Below are 26662 nucleotides of genomic sequence, written 5' to 3'. Positions count from 1 at the left end.
CCTAATCTCAGCTAGTCATCTAGGCTCCCACTATAGTCAACCTGAGAGATAGGCACCTCCAGAAGGCAGCTGTAAGCCCTGGTTCAGACCCCTATCTTTGAAGAAGATGAATCACCCCCTGCAGGTGCCTGTATCTGCACCCATTGATACTGAGGGAGCCTGGATGTCTGGTCTAAACAAGTTGCTTAAGTATTAAGTAGCTAAATAAAAATAAAAAGCATTTTACTGTGGGTATCCCTGTGCCTCATCTGCCTGTGTGCACTGAGAGGAATTCAGCCTGTTTGTGAGGGATGATAAAACAGACACATACGGGCATGAGGGCTGTGGGTGGTTTGCAAAACTTGGTTTGTCGACATCACAAGCCTTACAGTCTCAACATGTAGGAACCAAGGGGATGATTTTGTCTTCAGATATCAAAGTATATTCCATGTTTGCGAGGGGAGGCACTCTCACTTTCTGTTAGCCCTATGGATAGAGATATAGAGCAGAAGGAAACAGACACTCATTTAATCTAAAAGTGTACTTTTTAGCTGTGAATGTTTTTAAGGAAATCTGCGATCTACACAGATTTTGTATCATCTTTGACCTAGACGTCAAGTGACACTAAATGTGAACGTAGCCATTTGTGTTCAACTCCTTTCTCCTAATGAACTGATCCTGAATCATTTGATCATCCTTCTGCAAGAATGATAAGAATTTAAACAGAAAGGAAGGTCTGTGTTGGTCTGTGAAGTTTTTACTTCATCCTCCAGTTTTATATTTATTGCTAGCTGTCTTGGGAGTGTTTGCTCCTCTTCTCTCTATTAGTCAGCCCTTTCAGAGTCTTGCATTGTCATTTATAAGGGAGTTGTTCCCAGTGGAAGGGACATGTTTATAAAAGAAAGACCACGAGCTATTAAGCCTTGTGCTACAGTCTGCTACCATCATCTGAGGCTATCCTATACAAAGGTCAAAAAGACAATGTTAACCACAAGGCCAAGGATGACTGCAGGAAGAGGCACAAGCTTTTATTCTTCTCTTTGTCCAAATGCACGAGATAGATAGAGTATTTTGGATAGGGGAGCTAGAATCAAAATGGAACAATGGAAGGAATGTTTTTCTCTTTTCATTTTTCCTTGGGGCTGCTGTGTTTCCATCCTGCTGTGTTTAAATTTCTCTTACAAAGTACAGAGGGGTAGGGAAGTGGGTACATACATGTGCATTGGAAAATGCAAGCAGTATTGACATAGAAAAACATATTAATAGATCAAATTTGGATTAGATATGTTTGAAAATGCCTTTTTAAAAAATAAATGCTATATCACGTTAATCTGCAATATGATTTAAGAACAAAGTATATGGAAACAGAGAACTTTTATGTATTCATACTTTCCATTAATCTCTGAAATGGACAGTTAAAAAGGAAAGACACACAGGGTTACATGCTGAAATATATATTTCTTTTCAAAAAGAAAGATGTAGCTGAATCTCATATACTTTGAAATCAGGCCTAGGGTGTCTAATAAAAACTTATGGCTTCTCGACTTTTAGGCAGGGAACTTTGATCACATACTTGACAATGAAGATGGTTCTGTGGAGGTAAAGTGCAACTTGCTGATTTAAGCATATTCATTTTTCTCACACTATTAAGTGAAAGCTTATGATCATAAAGAGTGAATTTCTAGGTGTCCTTTTGTCTGTTCTGCTCTTCTTTTTCATCTGCAGTAAAACAATATGAAAAAAAAGAGAAAATACTAAGAAAAGGCAGTATATGGACTGAACTAAAGGAAAACAAATTTTTTTTCTTTCCCTAGAAAACAAGGCTGCTGTTTTAGATGACATTTTTGGTTTTGACAAAATTGTCAAAAGAGATTTAACTCCTCTCTTTCCAGATCATAAGATTTCTGTAAAAGCAAGAGTGCCAAGCAAAGGATTTCCTCTGTCTATTATTGAAGACAGATTGGCTTTAGCAAACTCAGTGTTATTTTGAGATAAGAAAATTGCACAGAAATAAACAACTTGACATTTTACTTCCTCTTTACACTCTGCCAGAGGAGGAAACCACGTGTATGCATACTGGCTGAGAAATATGAAACATGACAAATCTTTGTTTTGCTTTGTTTTCAAACTCTAAGCTGAAGAAATTGCAAGCTTCTCTGTGAATTGCATTAAGATTTCCCTGGGTAACCTATGATTCTTCAGAACCTTTTTTTGTGTTTTTGAAAACTGTTAAGCCAAGCTAGTAATTGTTTATTAGTCCTCAGTGTACAGTTCAAGCCAAATAATTGCAAACATACCCATTCTTATATCATCTTACAACTACTGATACTGAAGGGAAGCTGTTTCCTCTTAGAGGAAAAGGCATATTTTTTTATTAAATGGGGCTGTGGGTCATATGAAGTGTGGCCCTGCTGCAGTCAGTGGAAGGCTTGCCCTTGAGTTAGTGGGACGCAGTTCCATCCCCCTGGTGTTACATCCCTTTATTTGCTGTGCCAGTGCACCGTGGTGCTTGCTGGAAGAGAACATCAGAGCTACATACACTGACTGCCCCAGTCCTGAAGTGTGCCTCGTGCTCCCTTTTGAAGTTAGATTGTGAAGGATGAGAAGAAGGAAATTATGATGGAAAGATTAAAAACCCCTTACTATTGAGGCACACTTTTTTTATGATTTAACAATTGTGTACCCTCCATTAGATTATTTTTGCCAGGTTAAATCAAGCTATTCCATTGGCATGATTTTCTAGCATGGAAAAACACTTCTGGAAACTAATGAGTAGATTAGATGTTAATTTGTCATGTGATGTTTATCTGGAAAAATAGGTGTACATTTTATTTTGAGGAAGTTCCTAACCTTTCTTTAATTTGTAATTGCTTGATGTGTTGCTCAGTTATTGTAAGAAGTTATGAAGGATTTTGTATGGTTGTGTTACCAAGTACTCTGCTTATTTCCAAGAGGAGGTAAATAGTCTCTGAGGGGCTATGAGAGAGTACAAATGAGTTGGACTGAAGACCTGAAAATGCAGTAGATAAGCCAGGTCTATAGGAGAAAATACATATGTCATACTGACTGCCATGAGATTGTTTTAGTGACAGAGCTGACCACTAGTAAATAAGTCAGACTTGGGTTTTACTGCCACTGTGGGTAAAACTCAGGGACTTGTACTGAAAGGTCCAAAGCTTGAGCTTTGGAATCACTTTTAAGTTGACATAACCTATGTTCTTTATCTAATTCATTACACCAAGCCCCTGTGAATTTCATTTAGCATTCCCCATTTCTGATATTAGTCCTTTTGTATTTTTTCCACATATGAAAAACTGAGATAAGGCAAATTAATTCCCAGCCAGAGGATGGATTAGTTATTATTCAGATTGCATTTCCAAATATTATATGTAATACCATAGAAAACTATGGATAAATATAATTTAAGATTCTGAAAACCATCTCCAAGATATGGAGAGCTATTCTTTTTAAAAACAGGCCTGTTGATACTCTGGGGAGACACACTGTACTAACAAGACATATAGGAAAAAACGAAAGTATTTTGTGTAAGGTAAAATTTAACTTTATGAGTGACTTAAGACAATAATTCTGAGGCTAGAAAAATCAGTGTCTTCAATGAAGAGGGAGGAATTAGTGCTTGTAGAGGATGTTACCAGCCATAATATTGGTGGAAAGAATGTGGCTTGTGAAATTCCAGACACATTGATGGAAAAAAGCTTTCAGGTAAACCGGTCATTTTGAAACATATGAAAAAGAAATTATTTTGGCTATTGTAATTTTAAAATATATTTCTTATTTTTACAATCATTATTATCCATATTGCAATGAATCTTCACTTCTGTGACAGCCAATCACTATTTTGTAAAGGCAAGAGGAAAGAACATTCCTTGTATTAAAAGCCTGCCTAGAAATGCCAAACAATGTGCTTTTCTGATGGACAGTCTACTGTCTTGCACACTTTAAGTTTCATTTAGGAAACTTTGACAAAACTTTTCCTTATGGCAGAATATTTTTAATTGTAACATTTGACCTGAATTAATTTAAGTCACAAGGTAAATTAAGCCATGATCTTGTTAGAAATTATAACTCAGGTTTACAGTTTGTGGTGTCTTGGAGATTTCCCTACTCTTCCTGTGGTTCAGAGATGATTCTTCTTGTCTTAATCCAGTCATTATGTTATGACTGTCACAACTCTCTGAATGCCATAAGGAATACATGGCCTGACCAAGAAGCCAGGTCTATAGGAGAAAATACATATGGTCATATGTTTATTTCTGACTGCCATGAGATAGTTTTAGTGACAGAGCTGACCACCAAGCAATTCTGACTGAATTATTGAAGTACATGAAACATTTAGGTAGGATAAAGTCCAAAGTTTTGCTCTAAGTTAAAGAGAATTGTTGAAAGGAATGGTACTCTTCTTTCCAAATAGTTGTCTTGATTTATAGTCTTTGGTTTGTATTTCTTTGTTTTGGACAGTTTGGCAGTCCCTCCTAAAATTAGAAGAGTGATACAGAAATGGCAGTTTCTTCATGCTGGAAATGCTATATTCTGTACATTTCTCCTAAGGTAACATATTTAGTCGTCTGCATACTGCTTTACTTATGCAAGCAGCCCTCAGTGATCCCTGTGACAGTGGACTGGGTGATAAATACTCTGTCCACAATCCAGCCAGGCCTCCAGATCAGTGAGTGATAATGTTCAATTGTGACATTCACCCATGTGAATTGCTAGAGTGGACTGGAAGCTGCATATAGTTGGGAAGAGTGGTCTTTTATGGTCTTTTCTGGTTGATATCAAACTTTGTTATTTTGTTTCAGGCTGCCAATAGATGGGGGCCAGGCTACAACTCTCAGCTGTCCCAAGTGAACACTTTCCTCACTGAAGTGTACCTTTTGTAGATGGCCTTCACTTGTCCCTTCATCTGCTACCGGGGATAGTAATGCTTTCTTTCTCATTGCTCCAAAGGTACACCCAGAGTCCTGGTGTTTGACATCATTTTTTGTGGATCACAGTGCAATAACAACAACAACATAACAATCTGGTTTTTGTAATCAGGGCATCTCAGACAGGTGTTGTGCTGTGTAAAGGAAATGATGACTGTGTTAGTAAACCCAGACCTCTGAGCAGGCACAAGCTGTCTGCTGTAATATGCACAGCAGGCACAGGACCCAACTCTACATTCTGATTAAGAAATGAATTTTGACATTTACTGTGATGCAAACAGAGTGTTTCTTCCTGGTTCTGTGGGAAGGGTGGAAAATGTCTTCTAGTGTTAATGGACCAAGACACAATGAATTATCTATAGTAAGCAATCACTGCTGGGTCTAGTTGGTATCTCCTGCATCCTAATCATGTGCTCAAGAGAGAAAAAGAGAGACAAGCTCACATGATAATCATTTATTGTGCTGATGGTAAAAACAAGTGGAAAGTAATGGCAATACTGTTCCTTGTTTCTTTCAGAATTGTATTTTACTTATATTGCTTTAAATTTTTAATGTATGATGTTCTTCCATGTTTCCCTTATTTTCTGTCCTCATTTACGAATTCAGGAGAAGAAAACTGACTCTTTTAAAAACTCTGTGAAGCTGACCAATTTTTGTTTGGTAAAAATACATAGTGCAACTTATATTATTCTGGAAGTCTGGTTTTTCCCATGCATTCCAATGATGATCTCCATTTCCTCTGCTCTAATCAACACCATCAGCACAAGAAAAAAAAAAATCTGCTTCCCATTTGATTTTAAAGTCCCCTACATTTTTATATATCTAAGACACTTTGAAAAAGTTTTTAAATGCCTAGCCATCAAAAAACCCCATTGGTTCAGTACCTTTAGAACCAGTTCAGTACCAATAGAACTCTTTCCACAGAAATAGTTCTATTGCCTTCAGTTTTACTCTGAGACAGGAATAACTGTGATGGGAGGAAGGCTGTTCCACAAGAAAGAGTGGGATTGGATCCAAGAGTAAATGTTGCTGATCTGGTGCAGCACATCAGGATTAAGGCTGCCCTGTCTGTTTCAGACAGGCTTTAGAGTATCTTTCCAGCTTCTCCTAATTAGCAGCCTTCTCATCATTTATTTTCATGAGACTGAATCTCTAGACCTGGCATCCTGAATCTGAGTCCTTTTTATCTGGGGAGGTTGTCCTCTGAAGTCCCTGACCCCAAGTGCCAGATTAAAGCGTGACTGGAAGCTCTCATGAATTGTGGCTTTTCTGAGTACCCTAAACTAGGGTGATATTCTGCTAGAAATACACACATAAATAAGGATTACTTATGTGAGTAGCGTGAACTCGTCCTTCCTTATTCTTTTGTCATGAATTGATCTTATTCAATTGCTTAGTGTACTGTGGTAGAACTGAAATAGAATAGAGTGCCATATTGCAGAACCATAGCGAGTTATTATGGTCATGGTCTCTCCTCTGACTATTTGCAAATTTGCATTTTACTAACAGGAGAAGCATGTGCTAGATTAAAACAAGGAAGGTCTCTTTCTCTTTCTTTCTTTCTTTCTTTCTTTCTTTCTTTCTTTCTTTCTTTCTTTCTTTCTTTCTTTCTTTCTTTCTTTCTTTCTTTCTTTCTTTCTTTCTTTCTTTCTTTCTTTCTTTCTTTCTTTCTTTCTTTCTTTCTTTCTTTCTTTCTTTCTTTCTTTCTTTCTTTCTTTCTTTCTTTCTTATGCTTTCAAGTTTTTTTGTGAAGTAACTCTTATTTTCAGGGAAATATGTTTTCTAGATGGATTGCCACCTGCAGAGTATACTATATATCTTTGTTAAATCATTTTCTGTCTCTGCAGAAATAGCAGTTTAGTCTTGCAGTATTTTTTAAACAAAATGACTGAGCATTTAGCACAATTATGCTCAGCACTATAATCTTTTTTTTTCTTCTTTTGTTGAGCCATCCTTTAACAGGGAATAAAAAATGAGATACACTGTAAGCTATTTTGCATAAATGAATAATTATGATCGCCACATATTGCCAATTGTAATTAGAGATAATAATGCTAGGGTTTTGGAGCTTTTACTCATACATTGCTTTTCCAAGCAAAACAGAACTTTTGTAACATTCATCCAGTTAAGTGAACAGATTGGGTTTTCTACACACACACATATGCACAAGAAAAGTGTGTGCTTTTCTTTTGCATTTTTTTTAAATGATAGCTTTAATTAGTTGAAGGTAAATAAGTAAATAAATGGCACACTATAAATAGTAGGCTCTTAGCAAAATTAGAGGCACATTAAAGATAACACACTTTTGGGACTTGCAGATCAGTTAGCAAGTCGTCTGAGCATTAGAGGGAAATTGGCAGCTGCTTACAGTTAGCAACCAGAAATGCTGTAGGTAGAGTGTGCATGTGCAGATCATTTAAGGGCTCAGTTTCCCTTATTTACATTCCATCACCGCTGGGATTTGAGAAAGGGTTGTTGGGTCTTTTTTTGTTGGGGGTTTTTGGTTTTTGTTTTATTTTTACTTTTTTTGTGCGTTTGTGTGTGTGTGTGTGTGTGTGTGGAGGGGTTTGATTCCTGAAAACTGCTGAATTTAGAGACAGGGTTAGGCATACCTGCTTGCAGAGCAAGTTACTCACTGCTGCTGTGATGAAAGCTTCACTTTAAGCAGCTCTTGGATACTGCGCATCCACATTGACACGAGACCTTGGCATGGTGCTAGACTAAAAACAATGCTGTTTAATCAGGTGTGGAGTGCTGGCTTATTACTTTTGCCAGTAGCTTTGTTTTACTTGGACTGCATAGCCTTGTAAGAATTCAAAGCCATTGCAATATTGCTGAAGAAGCTTTCTGAGATGTGTAACTAACCATAATGCTCTATCTCCAGGGTACTGAATGAATGCGGCAAACGAACTGTACTTTGCAACTGTCTCATTTTCCAAGGAAAAATGGACCAACTTTGGGAATTGTTGTTCAGCTCCCAGTCTCAGTGGGAGTTCTGTCTGAGCACAGACAGACTACAGCCTAAACAATGAGCATTAAATTTGGGCCCTTCATCTCAGGATCTCACAATTCTTTTGGAAATGTTAGCAAATTAAGGTTCACATCCCCCTCCCTGTAAAATAACCCTGTTCCTTTTTCTCAGATGGGTAAAGAGCATCATGAATCAGGGACAACAACAAGGCTACAGATCAGAAATCTGACTCTAGAGTAGGCTGCTTTATAGTCATTGTTCATTATTTTCCATAGCCCTGTTGATCCCCGTCTCTCATTATGCTTCTCAGAGTTTTCACAACTGGAGTTGAGGGCGTTTGGACGTGATTTTCCACACGGATTATTTGATGCATTTTCCTCATTCTGCATATCCTGACTTGACTTTGTCACTTAAACCCTATTTGGAAGGGTGCTGTAGCCATTTCAGGTTACAAATCCTGCTGTTTTGCCTACCACAGAATGATTAAAATGCTAACATAATCTCTGTTCCTTGCCCTGCAGAAGCTTTCATGTGGCAGCACATCTCACAATTAGGCCACACCTAGCTGAAATCTCCCAAAGGAGTGCTCTAGAAACTATTATACTCTTTAGGGATTGGTAACCTGGCATAGATAAAAATAGGAAAAAAAGGAGACCCAATACTCTCTTAAAATACATTTTAAAGGGAATTTGAAAATTATTTGACTATTGCTTCTTTCTTTCTTGGACAAGAGATGTATCAAAATGCTCTCCAAGTAATTTGTGCTTATCAAATAGGGTAATTTTCTTCTCTCAGAGCAGAATCTATATGATATATTTGTATCTTAGGCAGAATTTTAACAGAGTTTTACTAATAGAACTTCAGAGACTTACCTTCTCACATTCAAGATCTCTCAGCAATGTTGTTGTAACAGACACAGTTTTTGAAAAGAGTAGTATTGGAAAAATGCTTTCTGGATTTAACTTGCTTTAATATAATGCATTTACTACTTAGATGAATTCCTAGTTGCTCTTTCTCTTTTCCTCTTATCTGCTGTTCTCTATTCCCTACTTCCTTATCCTCTTCTTCCCTGGGTACACACTTCCTGGAACTTTGTTCCCTTTCTTTTCTCTTAGGTGAATATTCTGTATAATTTCTTTCTTTTGCTTACTCCTTGTAAGCAGATTGACAAATGGTCACCCTCTTTCACTTGATCTTTTCTCTACAATGACCTTCTCAAGGTTGTAAGTTTGCTGATTTTCTCAGAGTAACAGCTCAAAGTCATGGGCTTATTTTCAATTTGAAAAGCTGTTTGCTGTTGTCTGGGCTTTTATCATGTGGTGGTTCAGTATTTTCTTCTCTCTTTCTCTAGACAAATACAGTTCTGTGCTGTTACAGGTAATGCTGCAGATATGAATTTTCTATTCTTTTAATTAAACCCTGGCACCCCTTCTATTTGCATTGCTTGGACAAGCATGCTGGCTTTTAAGGATTTTTAGTTTATGTTTCACTGCTTTTAGGTCAATTTTCAAACTATTCCTATGATTTCTTTTATTCTGCCCTTTATTTTTAGGAGAAATTCAACAGAAAGTTTCAGGGCCACTCCATTGCCTACATTTCAAAGCCTTCTTTGAAATTCTCCTTGCCTTCCTATATTTCTCCAAATGTCTTAAACTTCAGTCAATTGTCCACTGCTTACCCTTCTTATCAATATTTTTTCCATGTTTCTTTTTACTCCCTGGATATCCATTTGTTAAGCATGAATAACTTTATATTGCAGTTGTAATCTGTTGCAGCTCTAATCATCATATTAATCTTTGTAGAATGCTGATTGCCATAGAGATATCAGTCTAGGACTGGGTCTCTTAAGAATTGTGGAAACACAAGTAAAAAGTTACTGCCACTTCAGTCTCTTGTCCTGTGTTACACTTATCATCATCTGGAATCAAACACCTGCAGATGCACCTATCCTGCAACCTCATTATAGAGTTTGCTCAACAACTTGTTTCTTCTCACGTGTCACGAGACAAAATCCTGCAAAGTTGTCCAAATAAACTTCAGTCTTAACTAGTCAAAAAAACCACTTTTTTTATTTGCCTTTTTTTCTTTGGTTTTATTTTGGTTTTTTGTTTGTTTGTTTTTTTGTTTGTTTGTTTGTATTGTTACACACAATGATCCCTGGCTAGTGATTCCTAATGAGCTTGAGGACTACATGGTGCAAGGAGCACAGGGATCGCTGGTTCCTCTTGTTCATTTTAGGCCACTCTGTGCTGCCACCTTCACGTATATTCAAGCTAGGCATACAAGCTCAGGTAAATTAATTGCCCTCAGTATACACTCAAGGCCAAAGACATGGAAGTACAGGAAAAAAGGAGGAGAATGGGTCTAATGGGGGGGTTTGCTAGTGCCAATTATTTTAGGGAGTCTTTTTGAGATGAAAACTGAGTAAGGAATCACACCAGATTCCAATGACGATGAGAGAAGGCCCAGTTTAATCTTTCAGTTTGTTGAATAAACGGAGGAGAGAGGGTAAATTAATTTCACAGTATCACAGAATATGCTGAGTTGGAATTTTTCTGCTGACACCCACCTAGGAGCCATGCATTGACCTGATGGATCTGCCTATTCCTATCAATATCATTCCTTGTTACCAGAAGAATTGAGGAAATTACTACCTGTGCTCTTGATCCCTTCTGCCAATCATCCCAGGGCCCTGCAGACTCTTTTGATTGCCCTTGGACTTCTCTTTTTTATTTTGTCACTGCCAGTTTGAACAACCTGTAGTGGATAGTGATCACAGAACCTTACCAGACTGGAGAGTTTTCCAGTAGTGTCCCTTATGTCCCTTGGGAGAGAGCAGACTTCCCTGTGAATTGTGTCTGGTCTGCACATTGGGCGCTCTGTTCCCCTTAGGAGGGAGTGTCCTATTTAAGTTCTCCTTCTTTTCCTCTTAACAGAGGAGGTTGTGATGAAAGGTAGAGGAGGTGCTGTCTTAAGACACCCCACTATCCATGTAGGACCTTTGCCCACCCCATCAGTTGTCTGGCCTTCTGATTCTGGAGCCTCATACCTGTTACGGAAAGTACCATTCCTACTCTGCAGATTCTGAGAAGGAGGAGGAACATTCCTCCTGGCACGTCGTAACCTGCTTCCAGCCTTCATCTTCATCAGACCCTTCAGTAACAGTCCTTTAACTCCCCTGCAGGGTTCTGAGGCCGCCTGCGTCTTTGCAGCAACGGAGGCCCCACACTCCCAGGAGTCTTGAGGCTGCAACATCTCCGAAAGTAACTGGTCAATGTCTTGCTCATTTGCTTGAGTTCTGGGTAGCCTGAACACTGCTTCCCGTAGCTCCTTCCCCTGGCCATGCAGCTCCTCAGCCACAGCACAGTTTCTGCAAAAGAACTTTTGTCAACCCAACCTTGCTAAGAGGCCTCAGGCACTCTGGGCAACCTCTGGCCTGGAGAGCTGCACCTCCCATCAGGTCTGTGTGTCTGTCTGTCTGGAGGCCTCTGACACAGCTGGGGCAGTGACCTTCACAGCTACACAGCTACAGGAGATTGAACTTTATGATGTGTCAGCACCATAACTGAGGAAGCTTAAACCAGTACGCTAAGTCTGGGGCTAAAAGGATCTCTTTGCTCTTCCTTACCCCTATCCTCACCCAAACAAAAATGTCTCATTTCAGTTGAATGACATCTTTCAGAGACAAAAAAACCCCAAAAAACCAAAACCAAAACCAAAAACCAAAAAAAAAAAAAAAAAAACCCAACAAAAAAAACCAACAAAAAAACCAAAAAATCCAACAAAAAAACCCAAAACAAAACAAAACCAGAAAACCCAAAAAACAAACAAAAAAAGAACAGAAAAACCTGAGATTATCTTGGTTAGAGCATGGTGTTGACAACCCCAAGGTTGTGGGTTGAGTCCCCCTATGGAGAATTCACTTAAGAGCTGGACTTGGTGATCCTTGTGAGTCCCTTCCAACTCTGAATATTCTGTGATGCTGTGAAATGATGAATCACAGAATCACAGACTAGATGGGGTTGGAAGGGACCTCTGAAGGTCATCTAGTCCAGCTCTCTGCTTAAACAAGGTCCCTTAGAACAAGCTCCAGGACCATTTCTAGACAGCTTTTGAATGTTTTCAGGGGTGGAAAACCCTCCACCTCTCTGGGCGAACTGTGCCAGTGCTCAGTCATCCTCATTTTTTCCTCAGTGAAAAAGTGTTTCCTGATGTTCAGAGAGAATCTCCTGTGTTTCAGTTTATACTTTTGTCTTTTGTAGTTACTGGCCACTACTGGAAAGAACCTGGGTCCTTCACAAAACCTCCCTTCGGGTATTTACATAAGTTACTAAGACCCCCCTGAGTGGTCTGTCCTCTGAGAGAGCAGTCCTTTCTGTCTCAGCCTTTCCAGCCTTTCCTCATGGGAGACATGCTCCAGTCCCTTCATCATCTTAGTGGCCCGTTGCTGAACTATCTCTTGTGGCTCCATATTTCTGTTGTCTTGCAGGTGTTGTGAAACTCTTAGCCCTACCCTTTTAAAAAATGCATTTTCAGATGAAAATATCCAACTACTTAATCATAAATGTGTGAATAGCTTTTATTAGCCCAAATAATTTTCCAAAGGACAAAATATTAAACTTTTTTCTTTAGATCAACTTGCATCAATGGATTTCTTGTGTGGTTTTATTATAGACTACATATTTCACAGGTCAGCCTTTCTGTGCTATATTGGTACAATCCCTAGATACCTTCAATAAATTAATACATTCACTTCTGGTTTACAAAAGTGCAACTCTATTGAGATTTTAAAATTTATTATAATATTGTGCAAATAGATTGTGTCTCTCCTTTTCACGAACTGAATCTAAGCATTCATACTAATTTGTTTTCCTTGGTGTTGTTAATGAATTTGAGGCTGTTAGTATTTATAACATTAGCAATTATTCTTAATGATTATCATTGTTCAGGGAATTTTCAAAGTATGAAAAATGCAAGTAAGCACCCAAGTGAGAGAAAAAAAACTTTTGCCTAATAATGTTAGTGAATCCTTTATTTAAAAGCTATAATCCATCCTCATTTTCTGACTGTCTTGATAAACATATGAGTAAGAGATAGTGTTTGACTGGGAGCTCATGTTTGCCTTGTCTTTTTAAATTAAATTTTAAAATCTCTCAAAAAAATAATGATTCAGTCGCCCCCTTTTTTCTTATTTTTTGGTTAGCTGTATTTTTTTGCGTGCAATAACAAAGCCATGGAAAAAGACAGCAATCCCCTCGCTCATGTGATATAATTCCACACTCTGAGTGTGAATACTGGCAGATCAGCAGAATGAGCCATCTGCAAGCTATAAGCTGTGTCTTTGCATGAGTAGATTTAGGATAAAAAAAAATTGTCTGACCTGGAAACCAAACATTACTTGGCATCTTTACCAGAGATCCCTGCAAGGCCAGCCACTGCTTGTGCTGAATTTGTGTCCTTTCTAAAATATACATCCTCCCTCTTGCCATCGTATTTTATAGTGCACGTACATAAGTGCACACACAGAAGTGCACACACACAGGGCTGCACCATGGCCACCTCAGAGATGCTGTACTGCAGTTTAATGAATATCAGACTTCATAGTCAGTCTCTGTTGAATTGCCATGCTTGTGAATAATGAATATCATACTGCAAGGTTAATCCCAAGTGGCCAGTTTCCTGGTTTTAACAGGCCGGGTGTTAGTCTGAAATGCTTGTAAATGTCTACAGTTCATGCATTGTGCTGTGTAGGAACATGCACCTCTAAATCCTCACCTTACTCAGTCCAATAACTCTTGCAGAAGTCAAAGGAATTAGTCAAGGATGTAACACAAGATGGATTTGTTCCTGCAGTCTTCCCTCTCCACCTCTCATCCCAGTTATTATCTCCCAAGCTGCTGAAGTCCACCTCAAACAGAAGGGTTATGCATTCTGCCAGTTTTTCCTTTTCATTTGTTGCTGTCACCCTTCTAAGCTTGTTCTGCTGGCTCTGACATCCTGGTCCTCTGAATTATAGCTTGTGCCTTCAACTAAGGAAGTCATTGGCAAAATTCCCACTGACTTCACTCAGAGAATGATCCAGCTGAAATAGTGCTGACTCCTGAGAGCTCCTGAGCCCTTGTGGCATAAATGTGAGCTGCAGAGCCACAGGATTTGTAAAGATTTGTCCCTAGATTACAGAACATTTGGGACAGAAATTTTCAAATTGTTTGCAAAGTTTCAAGTGGAAATTTCAAGTTGTTTGCAAAGTGCTATTTTCACCTAATGCATTCTAGAAATTATTAAGTGACAGTAACCCTGGTCAAATGACACAAAATTTCAAATTCATGGTAGGAACAAGGAGCAGGAAGCCATTTTCTTTTATTGCCCTTGTGGAGATGCATGTGGGAAGGAACTAGAGCTACACCTTCAAAAAGAAGTCTTTTTTCCCCTCTAGTTTGTCTTTTTGGCCTCCTTCTCTATTCACCCCATTGGGAGAACTAGAATCTGATCAAACCTTCCCAGCTGTTCTAGCTAAAAGTTATTGCCAGCATAGGGTAGGTTTTTTGATCTCCTGTGCCTGCTTCAAAAAAGACCCGCTTTGAATTGCATTGAATTCAATGTCAGCAAAACCAGATTAAAACAAAAAGAAATGAAAAACAATTCCTTTCTCTGGCATTAAAAGACATAGAGGTTTATTTAACATGAAATAATGTATTGCATGATCCTTCTTCTGCAATTACAGAGATTAGTGCTGCTTAACTGCTCTTTTAATATAAACTATAATAACCTGGAGACATTCTCAGGTATTGGGAGTGTAGGTGGTGACAACCTTGCACTACAAAGAGAAAAAGCAAGTGGCTGTCATGCTATCAAGGTGTGATATAGGCATGACAGACACTGAGAGGAAATATTTGGTATATAAATGTATGAACATATTGGCTGTGGAGAACAGACCTACCAAAGGAGCTTTCAGCATCCCAAAGCAGGAGGTAACAGTGACTCTGTGATGGGGAAAGGGTAGCTCTTTGCAGGCTGTTACTGCTCTGCTTGGCACCTGCTTGTGCGAGCCTGGGAAACACTGGCAGTGTTTTGGAGGGTAAAGTTGGCCTTCTTCATGCTTTTCACCTCCATACATCATAGTGACTTAGGGCACTTCCCCTTAAACTGTGTGCACTGCTGGCCACCTATAGAATGGGGCCTTTGTTCTGCCCACACTGATATTTATGCAACATCCATCTTTGTGCTTCATGACATTTAAATGACAGAGTGCTGGGCTGTGGCTCACTGTAATAACATGGTCTCTGTTCTACCTGCCCTCTAGAGACTGAGGCCATGTTTTGAGCAAACTGGCCAATTATTCTGTTTAGGGACCCACAGCAGAAATGCTACAACAGAAGCAGGAATGACTTTATAAAGCATGTGTTGGTACAAATACAGCTCTAATGTTGAGCAAGCTGACAGCTTCATATGAGCACCTTGCTTCCAGTCCGTGGAGTACCTCGCTCAGTTTTTCCCTTCCATGAGAAGTTAAGGATGCAGAACAACATTTAATGCCAGCAATAACCGCATCCTGCCTTACAGCAGAGAGAACAGCAGGCATGTTCTCAGAAACAGGAGCTAGAAATTGGATATCCAAGTAGGTACTTAACTATATGTCTACTGTGCTAATTTCCTAAAGAGCTTAATGCTTGTAGTCCTGGAGTTTGAGGTCAGGCATGACAGCAGGAGAGGCAGCCACGTTAAGGGTCAAGGGCCCCAGGAGGCAGAAACTTCTGCCCATTCCCTGACTCATTTAGGTCAGACAGAGCTTACCAAGAGTTGAGAAAGCTCATTAAGATGAGGAATAAAAGGAGAGATGTTGGCTCTAGAGCAAGGAGAGCTACAGCATGGGGAAATGGCCCCTGCAGCTTACGTTTTGTGAGAGATGGTTTCTTTTTCTTTTCTTCTTCTTTTTTTTTTCCTCCTGAATTAATAAAGTCAGCCTGAGGGAAAAGCCTGAAAAAGATTTTGGCAGGATGTTAGTCCTTCCTGGGTTAGGGAAACAAGCCAATAGCCTTACAGGCAGCTGACTCTTTAATCACATATTTAGTATCTGGGAGAAAAATATTCTGAGGTAGCTAAGTGACCTCTAGAACCAAAGACTATTTCAAATATTACTCAGAGATTTAGGAACCAGGGCACCATGCAGCCCATCTATCATCTTAGCCCTTCTGAGGGCTCAGAATTTTATCATTCCCTAAAGTCTGAATTTTTTGTTCTGTTGATTTGTTTTGTTTGTTTGTTTTTGTTTTGTTTTTTTTTTAATTTATGGCCCTGTGACATTTTGTAACTGAGACTTTGGATTCTGTATGACATTGTCATGTTTGAGAATATTAACTTTGATTTTCTGTTCCCAAAGTTCCAGCTGAGATCAGTTGGTTTCATGTGTATTCAGACCCTTTAACTACCTTTCAAAGCATGGAGCCATGGATATAAGTAGTTGAATATTGACTTCTCTCTCCAAGCATAAGTCAAAGTATGAACACAATGAGTGAAAACAAAATGTGGTATTTCTCTATCCAGTGAATTGTCTTGAAGCGCAAAACCAGACTGGGTCCACAGAAAACACCATGTTCCCTTCTCCTTTATTGCACCATTGCTGAGAAAATCTTTCTCAGATTGAAGGGATTACCCAATCATCCAGACATCTCTGAAAACACTTCAGAGGGCTTCAGAACATGGGCTATGTGTTCACCAGAAAAAGAGGAAAAGTTGGGAACCAAAAGGTGGGTAGGCATACATGGAACCGAGTGCTGTAGTTCCTAACTGGATGCCCCTACTACCTGCAATCACTTTGCTTTTGCAAAGCATGCTCTCACAAGAAAATGGGAAATTATTGAGCACAGTTATCCAGCTTAGCCCAGAAGGATGTTTGAATCCCACAAGAGAAAGTTGGCTCAGACTACGCCTAGGAAGTTTGTTCTCCCTCTAGCTCTGGAAGCAGGGACTCTTTTGAGGTTGTGGGGTGGTGGTTGCAATTGACTGTTTAATTTGATGAAAACATGGCCATATTTTGACTTTTCTCTTTGTTCAGATGGATTTAAGAGTCTGAAAAACTCAAAAAGTTAATAGTGTTCATATATGCAGATGGGACTTGAAATAGTGATGCTAATGTAGCCATATGTACCACTTCAAAACATGTAAAGGGCCCTGTGGTCAGAAACCAGCTAGGTTATAGAAAATGTAAAAGGAAAAACTCTTTGTAGTCTTATTAAATCCAGAGTCCAGCAGTTTTAAGTTCTGACCTAAAGGAGAAATACAATCACTCATTTGTTGCTTTTGGTTCCTAATTTAAAAACTTTCCCAATTACCAGAAAGTGCTGAAAATTAAAAATCACTTTTTTTTTAATTAATAAAAACACTGGGAAAATGGAAAATTATGTGAAATCTCTTACTAGAGACCTTGTTGGAGAGTTTCCTTTCAGCAAAAGTAATAAAGCAATCTGCTAGAGGAATTCTCTGATGAGACAAAAGGAAACTGAAATGACAGAGCATGCAGTAGGACCATAGAAATTTGGAGCATATATTTTAAAAAGGGAATTTTTCTGGACTTCATTTATGCTTTGGAAGCCAGGGATCAATTTAATCACAGGAGCAGAAAATCCAATGCACTGGTAGCTGTCTGTTTTTCAGATTTCTCTATTTTCTGTATGCATCTGAAACTGTTGGAAAGTGGGAAACAGAAAATCACTTTTCAAAAACCGTGCCTTTGGTGACTGGTACCCTTGAGAAAACTAGGCAGGTTCTGACCACAGATCCAAGCTGCTAATGCATGTGTGGAAAGAAGAGGGGAGGAGGAAGAAGGCAGTCAGCTACTGATTCAAACAGAGCACAGAATTCCAGCACAATGAAGCGTGAACAGGAGTGGTCGCAAAGAAAGCTGACTGCACCGCGTGAGCTGAGATGGGGCAATATCAGGTTATCACATCCTAGTTAAGCCAGGAGCAGCTGCTGCCAGCAATACCAAACCTAGTTTGCTCCTTGGCTGAAAACTTAAATATCAACACCCTTTAATTATGCATAAAAAGATAAACAAAGCTAGCAGCTTTAAAGTACTGTTATTAATTGCACCAAATGTTAGTGAAAGGTTGAATTATTCATAATTATAGTTCTCAGGGGTTTCTTGATTAGAGGGAAATAAGGAGAATTTGTTGTGAGTATCTCATTCCACACAGCTTTCTCAGTTTGCCTAATCCAAGAAACAGGGATATATTTTACATGTCAGATCTGCAAAAAATGCATATATCTGCTAGTTCCTTAGCAACCTTCTGGGATATGCCTGCATCTACTCCCATAAACCCTGCATATCAGAAATTGTCTCCAGTGGGTTTCCAGGGATCAGTGGATTTTGCCACAATAATAGTACCATTCATGTGCAGTTAGAGTAAATAATTTTATTTACTTAAAGGATCATTGCTGTGTTTTGGGGTTTATTGAAATGTTTCTCTAGGAAAATAATATGTAAACACTTCATTGAAAGCCCTCTGTATGAATGAAGAAGGCTGTAAGCTGTACTATCTGTATACGATTTTTTAATAACTGAAAATTAATACTGCTCCTTCAGAAGCCAAGTTGTTCTTGTCATAGCCCTGGCTCTCTTTTCTCTCTGCATTTTAGCTGGAGGTAGTAGCCAAAATCATTATAAACTTCCGGAAAGGAAGATTTTAAAAGAACAATATGTCTCTATAGTTTACACAATTTCCTCTTCAAAAAGTTATCAGCATAGCATACATGCCTTAAATTTATCATTCTGGTATAATTCGTGGGTGATCTAAACCTTATCAAACAACCTCATACTTTGGTAACTTGTATATGGTAACAGACTGAGGGACAGTTCAGCTGGGTAATTTTTAGTCATGTGAGTAGTGAGATCTAGCTGAAGACAGCGTTCTCTGGATTCAAAGTTAAAATGTTCACTGCAATCAGGAGTGTGTGTGTGGGTCTCCTCCAGCAGCTTATTCAGTGCATGTCAAAGCGTTCACTGAGTGCAGCTGAAGAGCTTCTGTTTAGCTGCTCATTCTTCTGCCTTTTGTCGGTGGTTCTTTGACATGAATGCATGCAGGTATTGTTACTCAATGTAGCCAACACTCTTCCACAAAGAGGAGCTTCAAGACTGCACCTCCTTACTTCTGGTGAAATTGATGGAGGTTTTACAAGGATAGTAGCCACAGGACAAGGGACTATGACTTTAAACTGACAGGGGGTAGTTTTAGACTAGGAAGAAATTCTTTACTTTGAGGGTGATGAGGCACTTGGACAGGTTGGCCACAGGAGCAGTGGATGTCCCATCCCTGGAAGTGTTCAAGGCCAGGGGCCCTGGGCAACCTGATCTCATCCAGGATATTTTTGCCCAACCCAAACAATTCTATTATTCTATTTGTGGCATGTGAAAATGTAATCTATTAATGTTAATAAATAGCTGGAAAAATCCTGTCTTTTTAAAAAAGTCACTGAAGGTTTTGTTGTTCTCTTCACAGAATCAAATTCACACTATTTTTTTATTTAGGATGAGAGGCTCATATTTATTTACAACTTCTTCTTACAAGGAAATGGCAGGTCATAGTAATTTAAGTCATATTTGAGCATGTTAAGGCCTAAAAAGACTGAGCAAAAATCACATGTCAGATATAGAAATAACTTTCTATATCTATATTTAAACTTTGTTTAAATAAATATGGAGGCTATCTGTATAGGTAGATATAATTTATCTATGATACATTATCTATGACATATATTCAAGACACAGAATGCCTATATAGTCATACAAGTTTGCACATCCGTTTAAATAACTTTTACATGGAAATACATGAGAGTTATTTTTGGTGTGATGAATGCTCTAGCTGTCCTTTCACACATTTATGTAATAAGGGTGAAATTGTATTCACACTTGCCTTATCCAAATTAATAACATGTTTGACAGCATGTGAATATGATCTTTAAGTAGCTTTTAAATATAATAAAAATTACAGTTTACTGTTCATGTGTCAGTTTCCATCCAAAACAAAGAAGGATTTAGTCCAGGGTTGCCTACTTTCTCAACCCATTAGATGGCATTTCTGTGGCTACAATCACAAGACATGTGCTTGAGAGATAGGAAATCTCCTGATGTGGTTAGTAAGAAAGAGATAACAAATTTCCAGCAGAGTTACCATTTCCTCCAATGATGATGCTGGGCTGGGCATGAAGCTGAGTCCCCAGGCAACCTAATTATTGCAGCTTCTGATAGCTTAGTTTAACCAGATCTGTAATCCTGTTGATCCTATTTCCCACCTGAGCAGTTGTTTAGTCACCTTGCTTTAGCACCTGGTTCAGAGGATGACTCTTTTTAAAATAAATGAAGTCCAAAATAACTGCTATAGATAGCTTGGGCAGAGAAGGATAAATAGGAGGCATGTAAGAGTTTTCATGTGATTTGATATTGAGTTTGACTGTGCTTGTGGTGGGGGCCAGTGTCCCTTGTGTCATCATTTTCCCTTACACTGCCTCTGAGGGCTTGTCAGCCAGGTAAGAGAGTCTGTGCCAGCTGCCGTGCCAGCTGGCCCCATGTTGACTTCTTTGGCAGGTCTGTGCTGTGCAATGATGTGGTGCAGAGGTGTTGGGATTAAACTTGCCCTGAGCTGTTCCGTCCACGCTGTGTGTTGCAGCATCGTGAGGAGATGTTGGCTTGAGTCCCATCAACGGCGTATTGCAATAGTATTGTTCCACCGGCTCTGAGAACTCTTCCCTACATTTCCTGTGGTAGGTTTGGTCATGGTTACTCACACATTTCTCTTTTTTGATCATTTCAGCACACTATTCCATTTTAGTTGTGACACAGTCAGACAAAGACAAAGTCAAGCCAGCAAATAGTTACTGAGACAATTACTGTCAAAACTTGAGCTCCACACCAGTACTCAGAAAAGCATAAAAGTTACTGTGTGGTTGGCAAACCTAATACTATTAAGTTTGTTGTGTGGGTTAGAGTTTCTCCTGACTGCGTGTTTTCTCATTTTGTAATGTTGCATCCAGACCAGAAAAGCATCTTATTATGGAATTACCCTTTCTAGTAAGTCGCTGGAGCTCATTGCCTCCAAGGATCATGTGGTTTCAGGATAGATACACTCAGAAGTGGGTTTCAGCTAACTGGAGGTGTCCCATGTGCTCTCTGGGAAGTCAACCACAATCTTGTGTTGCTGTGTCGAGGGAATTGATAAAGGATTGATTGACCAGCTTTGCCCTAAATAGGGATAACCATTTTCTTCCTAAACTTCCACCCAGTGCTTTGGCAAGCAGAAAGCCTGTAGCAGTGCCAAATGTGTAATTACTTCACTAACAGTGATGACATGTATGCTTGTGCTGCATGATCCTATTTTGTTGCTTCTTCTGTTGGCTATGAACAACTCAGATAATAGGAACCTCATCCCTGCATCTGTCTCTCAGCAAGGGGAGCTTTAACCTAACATTTGAGCAGGTTTTGAAAACGAAGAGAAAAAATACATCAAAATAACAAAAAGCAAAAGTACATGAACAGGTACTGACTTGGTAAAGAAAGAACAGCATGTGCTGTTTCAAGGGCAATAAAAGCCACATTGCTGTACTGGGCTTTGCACATACATGAGAACCATTGCAAGGTGGAGACCACCTTTACTACAAAAAGCTGCCACAGTGTCTTAGGACATTCTCAAAATATATGGATTGTGCCACATGGTGTAGTACTCATCAGTCCATGAGGGTCTGGCTTCTGCCACTCCATTCTCTAGTCTGTTCTCTTCTTGTCTTCACCAAAGGAACGTTTAGTAAATAGCTAAAATAAATAACATTTAGCAACAGATTATTCTTTCTTGGTGTCTCATAGAGAAATAATCATGCACGCAATATGTAATTTTATTTTAAGCAGCTTTCATCTATTTCTTTTGTGACCTCAATTTATAAATGTGAATGGAATTAATTCATCATCTCCAGACAGGCTCCTCAGATGAGGACTTCTACCTTTTTTTATATGTTTGAGTATAATGTTACTGCAATTAACAGAACTCTTTCATAATCCAGTTCAGCTCACTGCTTTATTCTAATTTCTTGACAGGTTTTCTTCATTGCTTGTGCCTGTGTGTATACATGTATACAGACACACACAAATGCATGATGTATCAAGGTAGCAAAATTATTCATTGTCATGCAGAAAAGGGATCAGTGTCCTGTAGGTGCCATGCGCAAGTTACTTTAAATTCACTCTCTCTTTATCTCCAATGCTTTCTCACCTGCTGTGTTCAGTAGAATACACATTTTTAAATGACCAAGCAGGAAATATATGTCCTTTTTACTAAAACTTTTTTCCCTTCTGTGTAGCAGCAGCTGCCTGCCATGTTATTGTTTTTTGTCGCTAGCAGGCTTTTTGGGTGTGTGCCAAGGATTTCATGTGGGGAGCAGGACGATTTGCATCTGAATGGTGAATGGCAAGGCTGGGCGTGGGTACACGCAGCCACACCAGGTGAGGTAGAACAGCCGCTTCCAGCTCACCTGGAGTAATTAATTCAATAAAAAGTTAATTACAAGGAAAGGGAAAAACAAACTTCCATATAACAGATGGTAAATTTTTAGTGTGATGAAAACTAAAAAGATTTTCTTTTTAAACACTAGTATGGTGTGCCCTAAGTGGTATACAGAATTCTCTTGGTATATACTCAAGTAATTGCAGATGTTATTTCTGTATACTGGCTCTGCTGTGCTTTTTGATATGTATTTCCTTCTGTTTCAGATATGTGTGAGCTCTTCTTCATAGAAGTTTTCATCAACACACAGTATTCCTGGCAGAGTATGTTTGTGGCTTGGTTGCTGGAGGAGTTGCCAGACTTCCGTATCAATCAGTCACTCCTCTTCTAGAAACTTTTGAACCTGAGAGTTGGGACATCACCCAAATTGCAGAGAGGAGTGGATGCCTTATAAAAACTGAGGCTGGGTCGCAAAGCAAAGCTTTGTCCACTCCTTTATACAGAAAAAGCCATGATGTAAAGTTTAGCCCTTTCCCAAAGCATTTGGCTGACCCAGCAGCTGAGGAACTGGCTGGCCAGTCGAGTATGTACTGGGCAGTTGACACAGAGGGCAATCCACATGCATCCTCTGCTTAGCTGACAAAATTGAGTGAAAACATGGAAGGAAAGAAAGAAAAATATGCTGAGTTGGACACAAAACCATTCCTTACTAGAAATGGGACACGAGTTGATGGTAGGGGTCATAAAACTTAAGGAGGCAGAGCTGGGATTTTAGCTGAAATAACCTTGAGAAACTGTGTTTAATGAATGTCAGTGCTTGCAGAAAAAACTCTATTTTGACAAAGAGAAACTTAGTGTACAGAACAGAATTTAATTGTGCTAGAACATTGTTGAAAAGACTGAACACAAAGCTCCTTGCTGTTTTGCAAGCTAGCAACATGTTTATAATGATTACTGGCTCAAATTTTCAGAAATAAGAGATACATATGAATACATATGACTTTTGGAAGAATCCTGATTTTTAAAAATTACTGAGCCTCCACATGAGAAAGCTGAGGCATTGACCTCAGTTCCTTCTAAGTGTTTAAAAATGAGAATATTGTGCAGGCTTAATATTTTTTTGAAAACTTACCTAGTCCTTCCCAGTGCATTTTGCATTTCTTCCCTTGCACTGACTCCAGTAGGAGGTTAGCTTCTTTTCAAAAAGCCTGATGGCATCAGACAAAAATATATAATTGAGCAGGCAGAAGAAGAAAACCATTGCTGTTCTCAATGATGGGTCTGATCCTACACCAGTTTAATGCTTTCCATCAAGCCAACACATACAGAGCATTTTTCAAAATTGAAGGCTTCCAGCTGCAAGAGATCTATTCAAAATACTGCCAAAATTTTCCATCATTTTCAGAACTAGATCCCCAAAAGTAGGCTTAGGAAATCCTGGTCCTGTTGCTGTCAGTAGGCACACTCAGTGTTCTCTATTGCACAAGGGATAAAAGAAAGGGAGGCGATGATTTATTCTACAAGATAGCGATTTCCCCACATGCTCCCACCCCATCTGCAGGTAATTAAAAGTTGCTGGAGTAGTTAATCACGCTGATAGTGTAGACAGACTTCAACCACAGACCTGGGTGGCACTGCTGGCAGTGCTGATGCACAGCCCAGGTGTATTTAGCACCCTCCCGGGGATCCTTCTTGCCCTTGCCTTGCTGTGGCTCCAGGCACCTCTGACAGCACGGGGACTCTGCACCAGCTATCAGATTAGATGTTGTGCTGTCTAAGAAATAGCAAATATAGGGACATGCCATAGCAAAAACACACACTGTGGTTTTGCTGCAAAATACATGCTGAATGATTTTGACATGAATGTTTTACTGGTACATACAATGAGAAGACTGGGGACACTGTGTTTGCTCTCTCTGATGCAGATCTTCTGTTCTCCACAGCAGATGGGCAACAAGGAAACCTCACACTGATGAGGAAGCCTCATCAAGTGAGGCTTGATGTGTGCTCTTACTGTTTGCTACTATCACACCCTAAATTCATTGAATGTTGTTTGGTTTTTCAACTGGAACAAATAAATCTGTCAGTATTTTAACTTAAGCTTGTTCTGCGTGCAGCAGTTAACATTCCTTAAGCCTTCGTGTTTGATATTGTATTTGGAAGTTCACTTCATAATTATAGGTGGGGCTGTTGGGCTCCTTGTTGTTCAGGCTGTTCTGGACCTGAACCAAGGTTTTGTAATCAAGGAGACAGTTGTCTCAGGGACCCTTGCTTGATTGTTTGTCTGATAGACCTACAAGATGTAGGTGCACAGGGCAGGGATTGCATGTGAAAGAGATTTCTTTCATAGTAATGACACTTAGGAATCACCCACACCAGTAGGATTCCTTTTCTGCTTTTTCCACCAGGTTCTCACAGTTGTTTTCAAGAAAAATTTCTTATTGTGGTATCTTACTTCTTTCGTCTAACCAAGATGAGAGGTTAGAACAAGGTCAAGAGAAATACATCATGCTTAGAGATGTAAATGGTTGCAGTCTGCACTTGAAAGATCTATAAAATCAGTGTCATCTCAGATTGGGTAGCCACAATGTGGTTTCACATAAGTTCTCAACCTTTCTGTGTCCCACTTCCTGATTTGTAAAACACAGATAATCATTTGTTACCTCAGGAGGATAATTTTTTTCTAAAAAAAGAAAAAAGGCAAACCAAGCACTGATACCCATAGAGCACACAAGAATTGTGAAGGCGCAGAAAAGATTGTGAAAAAATTATTTTAAGATCTAAATAGAGTTTCAGCTGCAGAGCTGGGGACCTCACACTGAGAAGGAAAAAGTGTTATTGCAAAGTCACTCATTAAATGTGCCCCATCCAGTCTGCTCTGGATAAGGTGAAATTCACTTGATAATAATAGACTTTAATTACTCACATGCTGTTGTAACACACATAGTGTGGCTGAATTAGATATGTAGATAAAATCTGAACTTCCAAACTTTTGGATGCCTGATTTTGCAACCCAAGTAATACTACTCTGGCACAGGAAGATGGAGGGAGATAGGGTTGTTTGTGACAAACTGTAAATTCTTATGATTACATGTATGATTTCTAGTCCCTCTTTGTTCCCCCTGCAATAGCCATAAGCTTATAAGTGGATGAAAAAGGGAGAAAAAAGGCCTTTTGGTATCTAAAATACTGTAGAATGTAATGAAATTATACCAAGATCTTGTATTTTTAATATGATTCAAAAAAACATTTTAGAAATACCTCTAGGAAGTCTTGAACATTAGGCATTTGATGTGAGATATATTAATTTTCTTATGAAAATTATTTGTGTTACAGGATTACCATGAGGCGTTGATCAGAAGCCTGTCCCTGTTCAACAGGCCACCATGCAGGTATTTAGCAGAGGAAAATCCCTGCTCCAAAGGACCTTCAAACCAAATTATACCTATTCTGAGTTGGTCAAAAGGCTCAAATGGGTGACACAGGCCTGTGCTGTGCAGAAAATGAGATTATTAACTCAGGGCATATAGCTATACAGCACAGTAATGTGCAGCCCTTTTGGGTTATCTTGAACTCTAGAACATTCACGTTCAGCCAATATCTTCAGCATTCTTTATCCAGCTCAGCTGTGTTGGATAAACTGAGCAGGAGGCAACAGAGATGGGAAAGGGAAAGTAGAAGAGCCAGGATGGAGAAGCCTAGTGAACCAGGCTTGCTGCTTCTATATCAGCCTATGGGATGTGGGATAGGTTGAAAAGAGTGAAGAAAATACAGTTACTACTGGGATGTTCATATCGGTGTCCTGGACATCCCGTGCATCCTGACTGTCTTCACTGGTGGTGGCAGCTGCAGCCATTTGAGTTTCCAGGGACTGGGAGAACAGGCAAAATAGACAGGTACTGTGCTGGCTACAGCAGCCTGCTACCATAGGCAGTGGCAGGGTTTGCTGTGGCAGCAGGGCAGGGAGGAAGCAGCCCAAGCAGAGAGCTGGTTGCTCATACTTGTGGTGAGCTCCTCAGCACTTTCTCTCTAAGTGGCCCTGCAGAGCTGTGCGTTGTGCCACAGCTGAGATAGCAGCACCTCTAGTCCAGCTCCTTTCACCTGTATAGCTCAAATATCTGCCCACAAAAACATGCCTTTTGGCCCTTTTTGCTCAAAAAGAGCAGTTCTTGGTTGAGTTTTTCCTACAGTGTGGATTTTGTAAACTGAAGTTGCCTCCCACGGCCCTGACTGAGGTATATGGCCCTTTGTTTCTGTTTTGTTTTTACTAAGCTGCT

The 26662-nt window shown here is 39.4% G+C and overlaps 1 long non-coding RNA gene across 1 annotated transcript in view; it reads left to right on the top strand.

Annotated features, from left to right (window-relative positions):
- LOC134429919 (uncharacterized) overlaps window positions 1–25749 on the top strand; it is a 74203-nt gene extending 48454 nt beyond the window's left edge. Inside the window, exon 3 of the long non-coding RNA XR_010030684.1 lies at window positions 25722–25749. This is a non-coding gene — a long non-coding RNA (uncharacterized LOC134429919). The remainder of the gene's footprint in view (window positions 1–25721) is intronic.
- Window positions 25750–26662: the final 913 nt, after the last annotated feature.

Source organism: Melospiza melodia, chromosome 1 (genome assembly GCF_035770615.1).
Source record: "Melospiza melodia melodia isolate bMelMel2 chromosome 1, bMelMel2.pri, whole genome shotgun sequence".
NCBI classification, from domain to species: domain Eukaryota; kingdom Metazoa; phylum Chordata; class Aves; order Passeriformes; family Passerellidae; genus Melospiza; species Melospiza melodia.
This window is presented reverse-complemented; position numbering and strand designations above follow the sequence as displayed.